We start from the raw sequence: 12,144 nt of genomic DNA, 5'->3' as shown, positions 1-12,144 counted from the left end.
GATAGGCTAAAATTCTTTGGGAAAAAAAACAAACGATTATAGACGCAACCTTTAATTGAAGGAAATGCAAACGTAGTAAACTTGTGTAGTGTTAATTTTCTATCGGTGAAAATGAAGTGATCAATGAAATAATTTTGCATATGGCCCGATAACATTTTAAAGCAAAAGTATCCCAATTTGAAGAATATCTGTGCCTCGACTGGAAGCCAGTGCAACATCCAGTGGTACTTTGTCACATGCTCTGATTTTCTCAACTTGAAAATTAGTCAAACAGCTGCATTCTGGATAAGCTGCAGTCTTTTGATATTCCAGGAGAGTGTGGCACAGTGGTTACAGCTACAGCTGCTCCCTGCTCCCTGTGACCCTGGGCAAGTCACTTAACCCTCCACTGTCCCAGGTACATTAGTAGACTGTGAGCCCACCAGGACAGATAGGGAAAATGCTTGAAGTACATGTGTGGTTGTAAAACTACAAAAAGCCGGTATACAAATCCCTTTCCCTTTTATGAGAGGCTAAATAAATAATATTACAATAGTCTAACAGACTCAAAATCAAGAACTGAACAAGAAGTCTGAATGCAGGAAAATCGAAATATGCTCTTATAGTCCTAAATAGCCTTTCTTAACCAAGCATGAAATAGCCTTTCTTAACCACAGTATTCGTTTGAGCATCTAAAGTCAAATTGCGATCTAGAAGAACACCCACAATTTTAACTTTGGGGATAATAGGATGACTAATTCCACTCAGTATTAATTTGTCTTCTTGAATTTTGTTATTGGGAGAGGCCAAAAAAATTTTTGATTTTGCTGTATTACATTTTAGGGCTCCTTTTATGAAGCCGCAGTAGCAGCTTTAACGTGTGCGATGTTTAATCACGCACTAACCCCCGCGCTGGCCCAAAAACTACCGCCTGCTTAAAAGGAGGCGGTAGCAGCTAGCGCGGCCAACAGTTTAGCGCATGGTATTACGCGCGTTAAATCGCTACCGCGCTTTCGTAAAAGGAGCCCTTAATTTAAAACCTCCCATCCAGGTTTCCACTGTTTCCATAATAGCCGTTAACATTTGCAAAGCCTCTGATGATAAGAAAGTGATAGGTACATATCTCCCTTATTCTTTAACATTGGAACGCCCCGATCCTCCCATGCCTCTCCAATGGCCGTACCCCCTTTTCTGATCTGTGTGTAAAATTTACACACATCCTGGTGCCTAAAGATGTGTAATCCAGATACAAGAGTTGTGAGGAAAAGATGTCATAACATACAGCAGTGGATGATCCAAAGCAAACTTTATGTAGGGCTAGATTCACTAGGCCCACTGATCAACTTCCGACCACTTAGCGACCCCTTTACGACCTGATTTCCCTCCGACCCGATTCACTAACCTCTGTCCCGGTCATCCTCTGATCTGCGCATGCAAATGAGGGGGAACGGCATTCAAATGTACGCAGGAAGTGATTCACTAAAATAAAAAAGCAACACCGACTGGGCTGGCCGATCCATAAATAAACGACTGCTGAGGATCAGTCGTTGATGTCCTTTCTGACTGTCCTGCCTTCTGCCACCCTGCTCTCTACCCTGCTTCTCTGCTCTCAGCCCTGATCTCCTTCCTGCCCCAATCTCCTGCTCTTGTCCCAAATCTCTCTTGCCGCCCCAACTCGCCGCCTTGCTTTCACCATGACTCACCTGCCCTTCCCCGCAGTACAAGTCCGTGGTTTTAACCCCCGGGCTTAAAGTGGGTTAAAACCACCCCTCCAATGGTATCCTCAGATCACTCTCTCGAGCTCCTGACTCCTCCACCTACCTCCTCCCTGGCCACTGCACTGAATCTTTGGGCAGGTTTGCAGCAGCTTGCCCCAAAAGCTGCAATAAAAACCTTAAATATTCCTATATACAGTAGACTCGTAAAAAAGGTAAAATTTAGCTCTGCTGGGCTTGGAGGGCCAGCGCATGCGCAGACCATCTACAGATGGTCTGCACGTGCGTTGGGATCGCTATAGAGCGATCCGGGCTGGCAGTTGGGGGCTTGATTCCAATCGCCCTCATTTGCATGAGGGTGATTTGTGAATCAGCCACCTGGACACAGATCGGGTAAATAATGGGGGTTCAGGAGGCCAGACCCACGCGGAGGGAGGGAGGGCAGACCTGTGGGGGGGGGGTGGACCAGGTGTGTGTGTGTGGAGGGTCCATCAGGGTGAAGAAATGGGGAGGGGAGATGGATGGATGTTAGACCCATAAGTGTGGAGGGGGATGGTTTAGAAGTGAGGGAGATAAAGTGACCTAGACCAGAAATGAGGGTGGGAAGGGAGGAACAGATCCTTGGAACCAATTGTAGACCTTGCCTGAGATCCCAATGACATCAAGTATCTGTAGCAGTATGGAGTGGTCGACCAGGTCAAATGCTGCAGAGAGGTCAAGTTGGATTAGCATAATCTTTTTGCCTTTGCTAATTTGCTGTCGAGCTGTGTCTAGTAGTGTTACAAGTAGTGTTTCTGTGCTGTGGTTGGTTCGAAATCCTGACTGTGAGGGGTGAAGTAGGTTATGGTCTTGCAGGTAGTTGGTGAGGTATTGTGCAACTAGACCTTCTATTATTTTAACGTATATTGGTATTGAAGCGATTGGTCTGTAGTTGGAGGGGTTATCTATTGGGCTTTTGTGGTCTTTCATGATTGGGGTGATTATGATCTCTCCAAGGTCTTGAGGGAATTGACCTTCTGTTAATGTGGTGTGAATCCATAGCATAAGGGTGGCTCTGAATGTGGTGGAGGAGTTTGATAACAGGTAGGTGGGGCAGTTATTTAGGTCGCAAGAAGCTTGGCTGTATTTTTTGTAGAGTCGATTCATATCCGACCAATGTAATATGGGGAAGACTGTCCAGCTTCTGTCTGTGGCGATGGCTTCTCCTGTTGAAGGGTTTGTTGTTATCTTGTCAAGGTGGGTGTGAGTATTGTTGAATGCGGTTCTGATCTTGGTGATCTTATTTTTGAAATGGTCTGCTAGTTGAATAGCTGTCGGTGGGTGGTTTCCTTGTGTAGCTAGGTGAGGTTTGGTGTTGGTGAGATTCTTTACTAGATTAAATAGCTTTTTTGTGTCTAGCCACTGCCCAGCCAGGAGAAAAAGTACTCAGGGACTGGAATATATTTTCCACAGTATATTGGGGGAGTTTTATTGGTGGTTAATACTTAAAACCTAAAAACAGATGTCCTTCATCTAGGGATCTGTTGCATGACAACATTCAAATCTATACACCAAGTGCTAGTGATTATACCGCCCTACAATACATGTATACTCATGTTCCATTTCATTTCAGATCCAGGCAGTTTGCCGACCAATCACTAGCCCTGTCATTCTGACTTTGATCAGAGACTTCTGTTCAATCCAAATAAATCATTAAATTCAATTATGAACACATTGGCTTCATCAACTTTCTGTTCCACCTCCTTGGAAAGCAGAGAGAATAGTGGGTCAGGTAACTGCTCTTTTAAATCTCTGGTGGCTATTTCTTGTTACATTATTATTGGATTATGAATTTCCCAGTCCTTTTGCCAGTGCCTGTCATTACACACATCAGTACGTGACATGAACACATAGGGCAGCTTTCTCTAATCGTATGCATGAAATTGTTGAATAACCTTAGCTGCTACTGCTCAGATTCCACCATCTGGTTCCTAATCTCAGATGACTTTTAAACACTGTCAAAAAAACAGTAATATGCCATGTATTTATTTGTATTCATTAATCACCTATTCCTACAGCTCAAGGCATTGTATAACTCCTAACATCCTAAACATAAAACTGAAATAATAAAATAAACATCAAAGTTTACAATGGTAAGTTATATCAGATCTATACATTTCTAATTATCTAAGGCTTTACTGTCAATATACATATCCCAAATTAAGAACATAAGAACATAAGCAATGCCTCCACTGAGTCAGACCTGAGGTCCATCGTGCCCAGCAGTCTGCTCATGCTGCGGCCCAATAGGTTCAGGACCTGTGCAGTAATCCTCTATCTATACCCCTCTATCCCCTTTTCCAACAGGAAATTGTCCAATTAGAGTTAAAGCAGCAGCTCGTGACCCTTTCCTTGGAACACACCCAGCCAATCAAGTTTTCGGGATCATCGAAATGAATATGTATGAGATAAATTTGCATTCATTGCCTCCCATTGTATGCAAATGAATCTGATGCATATTCATTGTGGATATCGTGAAAACCTGACTGGCATGGTGTGTCCCAAAGATTGGGGTAAGAACCCCTGGTTTAAAGATATAATTAGGAGCGTAAGCAGTTGCTACTGAGTAGGTTGTCTTCTCATTAGGTCCTGAAGAAGAGATGAAAGAGTGCATCAGAAGATTCAACTGTTCACTGTCCCATTTTCTGAAAGCTCAATTCTTTGCTTCACTAGAGCTTTATTATGATCTTGAAGTGCTTGATATTGGCATGAATCATTGAACAATTATGACCATATATCATCAGTTTATCTCACAGTACTACTACTATTAATTATTTCTATATCGCTACCAAGCATACACGGCACTGTATAGATTCACAAAGGAGACAGTCCCTGCTCAAAGGAGCTTACAATCTAAACAGACAAAACAAACAGACAAAAAGTATATTGGATTCCTGTTCAAGCTTGAATTTTATTTAAAATTTACTGTTTATTACATAAAGTTCTAAATGGATCTGCACCTACTTACCTGAATGTTAGACTTGTTTTGTCTGAATTGGTCAGATCAAGGAGAATTCAGAACTTTTATACTTATCCCCCAATTAAGGGAACAAAGAGACTGAAGTTGTTAGAAGGCTTATTGTCATTTCAAGCAGCAAAATTGGATACAGAAGTTAGTAATGTACTTTTCAAAATCCTAGATTACAGAGTTTTCCCGAGGGAAATAAAAACAATGTTATTTTGGAAATACGTTAATTTGTGTTAAATCATAGAAACATAAAGGCCAAATGACCCATCCAGTCTGCTCATCTGCAGTAACCATTATCTCTTCCTCTTTCTAAGAGATCCCACGTGCCTTTCCAGGCTTTCTTGAATTCAGACACAGTCTCTGTCTCCACCACCTCTGCTGGGAGACTGTTCCACACATCTACCATCCTTTCTGTAAAAAAGTATTTCCTTAGATTACTCCTGAGCCTATCACCTCTTAACTTCATCATATGTCCTCTCAGTCCAGAGCTTCCTTTCAAATGAAAGAGACTCAACTCATGCGCATTTACATCATGTAGGTATTTAAACGTCTCTATCATATCTCCCCTCTCGCGCCTTTCCTCCAAAGTATGCAGATTGAGATCTTTAAGTCTGTCCCCATACGCCTTATCACGAAGACTACACACCATTTTAGTAGCCTTCCTCTGGACCGACTCCATCCTTTTTATATCTTTTTGAAGGTGCGGCCTCCAGAATTGTACACAATATTCTAAATGAGGTCTAACCAAAGTCTTATACAGGGGCATCAATACCTCCTTTTTCTTACTGGCCATACCTCTCCCTATGCATCCTAGCATCCTTTTAGCTTTCACTGTCATCTTTTCAACCTGTTTGGACACCTTAAGATCATCACATACAATCACACCCAAGTCCCGCTCTTGTGTCGTGCACATAAGTTCTTCACCCCCCTAAAACTGTACCTTCAGGTTTTTGCAAGGTTTTTGCAGCTGAAGTGCATGACTTTGCATTTCTTAGCATTAAATTTTAGCTGCCAAATTTCAGTCCATTCTTCAATCTCAGTGTGCAGCAGTGGCTAAGAAAGCAAATAGAATGTTAGGATTATTTAAAAAGGAATGGATAACAAAACTGAGAATATCATAATGTCTTTGTATTGTTCTTTGATGTGGCCATACCTCAAATATTGTGTGCAGTTTTGATTGCGGCATCTCAAAAAAAAACATAAAGCGGATTTAGAAGAGATACAGAGATGATAGAGGGAATGGAAAATTTCCCTGTCTGGAAAAGCTAAAGAGGCTAGGGCTCTCCAGCTTGGAGATGAGGTGGTTGTAGGAAGATACTGTATGATTGAGATCGCACTTTCAAAAAGATGTAAATAGGATGAAGTCAGTCCAGAAGGTTGCTACAAAATTGGTTAGTGGTCTTTCTCATAAATCATATAGGGACAGACTTAGAGAATTTACCCCTTTCTTTTTTATTAAGCCGTGGTAGAGGTTTCTACTATAGCCTGGAGTGCTAAATGTTCTGAAGTTGCTCCAATGTTCATAGAATTCTATGAGCATTAGAGCAGCATTTAGTGCCCCAGGCCGAGGAAGAACTTTAATATGTGTACTCTGGAAGAAAGATGGGAGAGAAGGGATATGATAGAGATATTTAAATATCTTTGTGGCATTAATGTACAGGAGGTGAGTCTTTTTCAAATGAAGGAAAACTCCAGAAGGAGAGAGCATAGGATACAGTTAAGAGGTGACAGGCTCAGGAGTAATATAAAAAAACACTTCTTTACAGAAAGGGTGGTAGATGCTTGGAATAGTCTCCCGGTGGAGGTGGTGGAGATGAAGACTGTATCTGAATTCAAGATAGCGTGGGACAGCATGTGGGATCTCTTAGGGAGAAGAGGAGATAGTGGTGAATGCAGACTGGATAGGCCATTCAGCCTTTACTTACCACCATATTTCTCTTTTTCTATAAAATAATGAGTGGAGTAGTATGGATAGATGTGAATCACTTATTTATTCTTTCCAAAAGTAAAAGGACCATGGAGCAGGTAACATTCTTAAGTAGTATATATAGAACAAATCTGAGAATTTCTTCTCTCGATGTATAATTAAGCTTTGGACTTCCTTGCCAGAAAATTGGTAAAAGCGGTTAGCATAGCAGGGTTTTAAAAAGGTTTGGACAAGTTCTTGAAAGAAAAATCCATAAACTATTATTAATGTGGACTTGGGAAGATCCACTGCTTATTCCTGGCATACACAGTATAAAATCGGTTTTAATCTTTTGGGATTTTGCCAAGTACTTTACGGCCTGGATTGGCCACTATAGGAAACAGCATACTGGTCTGGACGGATCTTGGGTCTTTCCCAGCATGACAATGCTTATGTACTTATCTATTTATGTACATCTGCCTAAGTCATAATATAAAGAAAGCTGATTGAACATCATCCTTAATTTGCAGTTGCATTGTTAAAAGTAGAATCAATAGTCACACCTAGACTGCAAACCCCTTATGCAACAGATAATGGTGAGTGACTGAACACCATAAGCTCCATTTTAAAAAGGTTCAAAACAAGCCTATTGGCAGACATCCAATCTACCACTGTGTGCAAAGAAAACTGAAGTTTATCAATAGCAGGTAACTTGTCAAAGGAGAAGAAAAACTGAATGTCATCCTCACAAATTTCAATAGCAGACCTTAGCTAACAAAATTTTGGGCTGACAGGTATCAAAGAATAGTTACATATCAGGGCTGATAAGGCAAGAAAGGCCTGTATAAGGATGCTCTAAGCCAGGGGTGGGCAACCCTGGTCCTCGAGGGCCGGAATCCAGTCGGGTTTTCAGAATTTCCCCAATGAATATGCATGAGATCTATTTGCATGCACTGCTTTCAATGCATATTCATTGGGGAAATCCTGAAAACCCGACTGGATTCCGGCCCTCGAGGACCAGAGTTGCCCACCCCTGCTCTAAGCCCTTTTTGTAGCGCAATTTAGAAAAAGGACTACTTAGGGCTCCTTTTACTAAGGTGCGCTAGCGTTTTTAGCGCGTGCTAATGATTAGCACGTGCTAACCATGCGCTAAATGAAAAATACTAACGCAAGCTCTATGGAGGCGTTAGCATTTAGCGCGTGGGGCATTGTAGCATGCGCTAAAACCACTAGCGCACCTCAGTAAAAGGAGCCCTTAGTCTACCCAGAGCTAGACAATTAGGGCGATCTATCATCAGCTCTGACCATGAAATACAGAAATTGGAAAGGCGTGATAAGAAGAGCAGGCATTTAAGTGTAGCAGCAGTTAAAAAGATGAAGGTTTTCAGTTTCACTATTAACAAATACAGTATATCTTCAGGTAGAGATCACGGATATTGTGTAAAACCAACAATTACTTGTAATCCTAAATAAAGATCTATCAAATTTCAGAACATGCCTTACAGTAATGCTACTCTACTACAAAGCATTCAATATAGCATGATTTAAAAAAAAAAAAAGAATTTATAACAATATTGAAATCAGGTCCTGTTTCACTAGTAAGTTTGAACTTTTTCTGGTCTACGGCATTCTTTTCAGTTACTTTTATGAGCTAGCTCTTCTCTACAACTCTGTTTTCATCTCTAATGGAGTCAGTATTCTTTCTTGCATGTCATGTGTTTTTATTCTCCTTCCTCTGCAGCCTTTAACCGCTTCTAGGAAACCCAATTGACCCTGAGCTGTAATGAATGTTCAGTTTTGATACTTGCAGCTTGGCAGCAAAGTGTGAAAGGGGCTATTATTTGGTCCCCTACTTTATGCCTGAAGCCTTTTCTCACTTCGGAAGGAGGGGAGGGTGTGCAGTCACAACTGTTGCCAGGCAAAGCCCTGGGGAATTGATGGGGACAGTTCCTTGTGCTTCAAGTTCTCACCATTTCTTTCTTATGCATATATTATTATTTTAAACAAGGGCCCCTAATCTCTTAGTTTAAAAGACCTGGTCACTAGACTCGCTGAACAAAACCATCTGAATTAAGTCTTTTGCATTCCTTTTGGAAAGAGCTTAGGGGGGAGCAGTGCCTGTTTTGTTAGTTTGAGATCCTCAAATGAGATGCAGAAGGGAAAAGAGTAGCTGTCGTTGAAAGGCTTGATGGTTGCACATAGTAAGAGCTTGTCTATAGGAGATTTAGTAGTATAGGTAGGTACAGAAGGTAATATTATACAGAAGGACCCTGTATTGGGGAATTTCTTATCTTATTCTCTACTGTTTAAAGAATGTGTTTTAGATTAATAGCTCCCAACCACAAGTTGTACCATAACATTACCTCCAGCAATACCCCTTCCGACACAGCTTGAGAACTTTTCCAGCAATTTATGATCAGAAATCCACAGATCAATATAACTTAAGAATTTTCATACAGAGTCTGACCAAAGGTCCATTTAGCTCAAAATCCTGTTTCTAAAAGTGGCCAAGCCAGGTCACAAGTACCTGGTAGCACCACAAAAAGCAGCACAATTCCATGCTACTTAATCCCAGGAATAAGCAATGACTTTCCCTGGGTCCTCTTTAAAACGGTTACAGACTTTACACTGAATAATTTTTACATCCCTTTTTTAAAACCAGCAATGCTAACTGCTTTTATCAAATCCTCTGGCAACAAGTTCCAGAGCTTAACCATGCATTGAATGAACATGGTTTTTAAAGCATTACTATGTAACTTTATGGCATGTCTCCTAGATTTTGTACTTTTTGTAAAGAATGAACAGTGAATTCACACTGACCAGTTTATAGTCCACTCATGACTTTGTAGATATTGTATGTTAGTAGTATATGTTAATATATATTCACCTGCCTCATTTTTTTTTATTGGAGACATTTTCTAATTTGAGGCTATTTTTACAATTCATTTCAGACATTCAAAAATCTTTTAGAAAGTATTAGACATCTTTTCATAGATTAACACAGGTTAAATTGATTTCACACACACTAATTTTTAAAGATAGACTAACAAATGCAAAAATGTACTACCAACATCACTTTAATATTCTCTGTGGCTTAAATTCTATTAAGCATGGCTAAATTCTCTATTTATCACTAGTGTAGCGTCAAGTGTAATTCTATAAGTTATGTGCAAGTTATAGAATCATACTAGCAGATGGATTCTGTAACCAGCGCCCATGTCGACGGCTGCCGATTGCGTGCCAATCACTCTACAGCACCAGTTATAGAATCATGCCTAACCAGCCAAGATAGGCAGCTGAAATGTAGGCCTGGAAAACCTTGGCCTACATTTCAGCTGCCTATCTTTGCCATTAGACTTCAGCAGCCATAAGCTGATTGCGGTAGGGGAATTTAACCCTGATCAGCTGAGCCGGCAGGTCTATCCGAAGAGTCCTGCTGGCCCAGCTGATCTGGGGAGGGGGGAATTCCCCTGCTGCAGTGGACAGAGGACCCCCCCCCACCAATCAGTAGGAAGGATGTCCACTTCCACCTGCCTGACACCTGAAACACCCCTCCCCCAACCGCGATCGGTAGGAGGGATGCCTACTCTCTCCTGCTGCCTGACACCCCCTCAGCCGTGATTGGCAGGAAGGATGCTCACTCCTTTCTGCCGCCATCCCCCTCGAACCCCTGTAGTAGGGTTACCATATGGCTCCAGAAAAAAGAGGATGGATTAAGATATCCAGGTTTTACTTCAATTAAAAGCAATGGAAGTAAGGAGGATGGTTAGAAACATCTGGGTTTTACTTCCATTGAAAGCAATGGAAGTGAAACTCGGATGTCTCAAGCCATCCTCCTTTTTCTGGAGCCATATGGTAACCCTACTCTGTACCACAGCTGACACCTGTTTAATAAAAGTAAGCTGAGAATCAATTATCACCCCTAAGTATTTATAACTATCCACAATCAGCATTAGAGTATCCACAAAAGTGTCAAGGTTACAGACAGGTGTGGAGAACATCTAGTGATCCAACATGCCATAGTCTTTGACATGTTTAAGACCAATTTATGTGCAGTTAGCCACTGTAAAACTGCCAACTTGCACTCCTGCACAAGCTTAAGAGAATTTAATGACCAACAAAAGGTTGTCAGCATATGCATAGCCATTAATTCCATCGTTGTGAATTATAGTTCCTTAGGTTTGCTCTGTTCAGTCAAACATACTGCAGGAATATCTCAGAAGCAGTATTGGTGTATTCACAGCAAAAACTTCAGTGATGTTGGCACTACAGATGTGCATTTCTTAGCCTGTCTTAAAAATGAGTGTGTGTAAAATCAAATTAGCCTGCGTTTAATCTATGAAATTACATGTGTATTAAAAGGTTTCTGAATGTCCAAAATGAACTGAAAACCATCCCCATACACTGTATAACAAGCTCTTTTTTATTTTTTACTTATGCATATTCCTAATGGGCACATATCACAGCTGACACTGATGACCCAAAAGACAAACTTCTCAAGTCAGCCATTTACTGCTAGTGAATGTCCTACCCCAGTGATCCTCACTGATTTTAAGTGGTGTCATGTTGGGACTAAAGGAGGGTTGACAGAAATCTTCCCACATGTGACACTGCTGACTGGTATATGTCAATGCTATACCCCCACCAGACTTTTTTTTTCTCTCTCTCCATCTCTCAACCAGTTTGTACTCATTCATCCCCTAAAGCCTGCAACTCTCTCATCCCAGAGAGCTCTCTCATCCCAGAGTGGAAAGAGAGCCCAGAGGCCTCAAAATAGGCCATTGCCTCTCTTTCCACTGCTACCTCTGACCCTTCCAGGCTGCCACTGTCCTCAGAAAACAGAAAAAAAAAACAACACCCCACAAAAAAAGTGAACAATCTTGCAAGAAAGTCTGTTAGCTGTGAGGCAGGGACCAGTGGGACTAAGGAGGGAGATGGAAGACTATTATACTTCCCCCTCCCCATTCGCGGTTTCTGCACTCGCAATTTCATATAATCGTGATTTTTTTTGGGGGGGAGGGGGTGGAAAAAACCCATATTTTTGCCTTCCCCCGGCATCCCGGCCTTACCTGGTCTAGCGGGCTTTCAGGGCAGGAGTGATCTTCCTACGCTCCTGCCCCGTGTAGATCGCCAATAGGAAATGGCTGTGCGGAGTTCCCGTAGTCTCTCGAGACCACGACGGGAACTCACCACAGCCATTACTTTCCCCACAGCCATTACTTTCAGTTCCACACCTAATTATAGAATACAGGTATCTATGCCTAAATTTAAGCGCAGGTGTTTGCATTCTTAGTGCAAATAGCAGCACCTAAATTTAGTCGCAGTTCCAGGGTGTAAACGCTATTCTAACGCCTAACATTAAGCATGGTTTATAGAATACCTATTTTGGGGGGGCACTATATATATAATTTAGCCTCTGATATATTTGCATTTTTATCCTCTGTGCTATGTGTTTTGAAATTAGTGGTAATTCGTTCGTGTTATGTTGTAGGTCAGTTCCACAGGTCAAATGCATTTCTTTCTCACTGTAACACTCA

General features: G+C 41.5%; 1 protein-coding gene across 1 annotated transcript in view; it reads left to right on the top strand.

Annotated features, from left to right (window-relative positions):
- Positions 1–12,144, top strand: part of GPC1 (glypican 1) — a 518,863-nt gene that overhangs the window by 182,812 nt on the left and 323,907 nt on the right. The gene's annotated exons all lie outside the window — the stretch shown is intronic.

Source organism: Geotrypetes seraphini, chromosome 9, assembly GCF_902459505.1.
Source record: "Geotrypetes seraphini chromosome 9, aGeoSer1.1, whole genome shotgun sequence".
NCBI classification, from domain to species: domain Eukaryota; kingdom Metazoa; phylum Chordata; class Amphibia; order Gymnophiona; family Dermophiidae; genus Geotrypetes; species Geotrypetes seraphini.
Note: the sequence above shows the minus strand (reverse complement) of the source record. Positions and strands in the feature narration are given on the sequence as shown.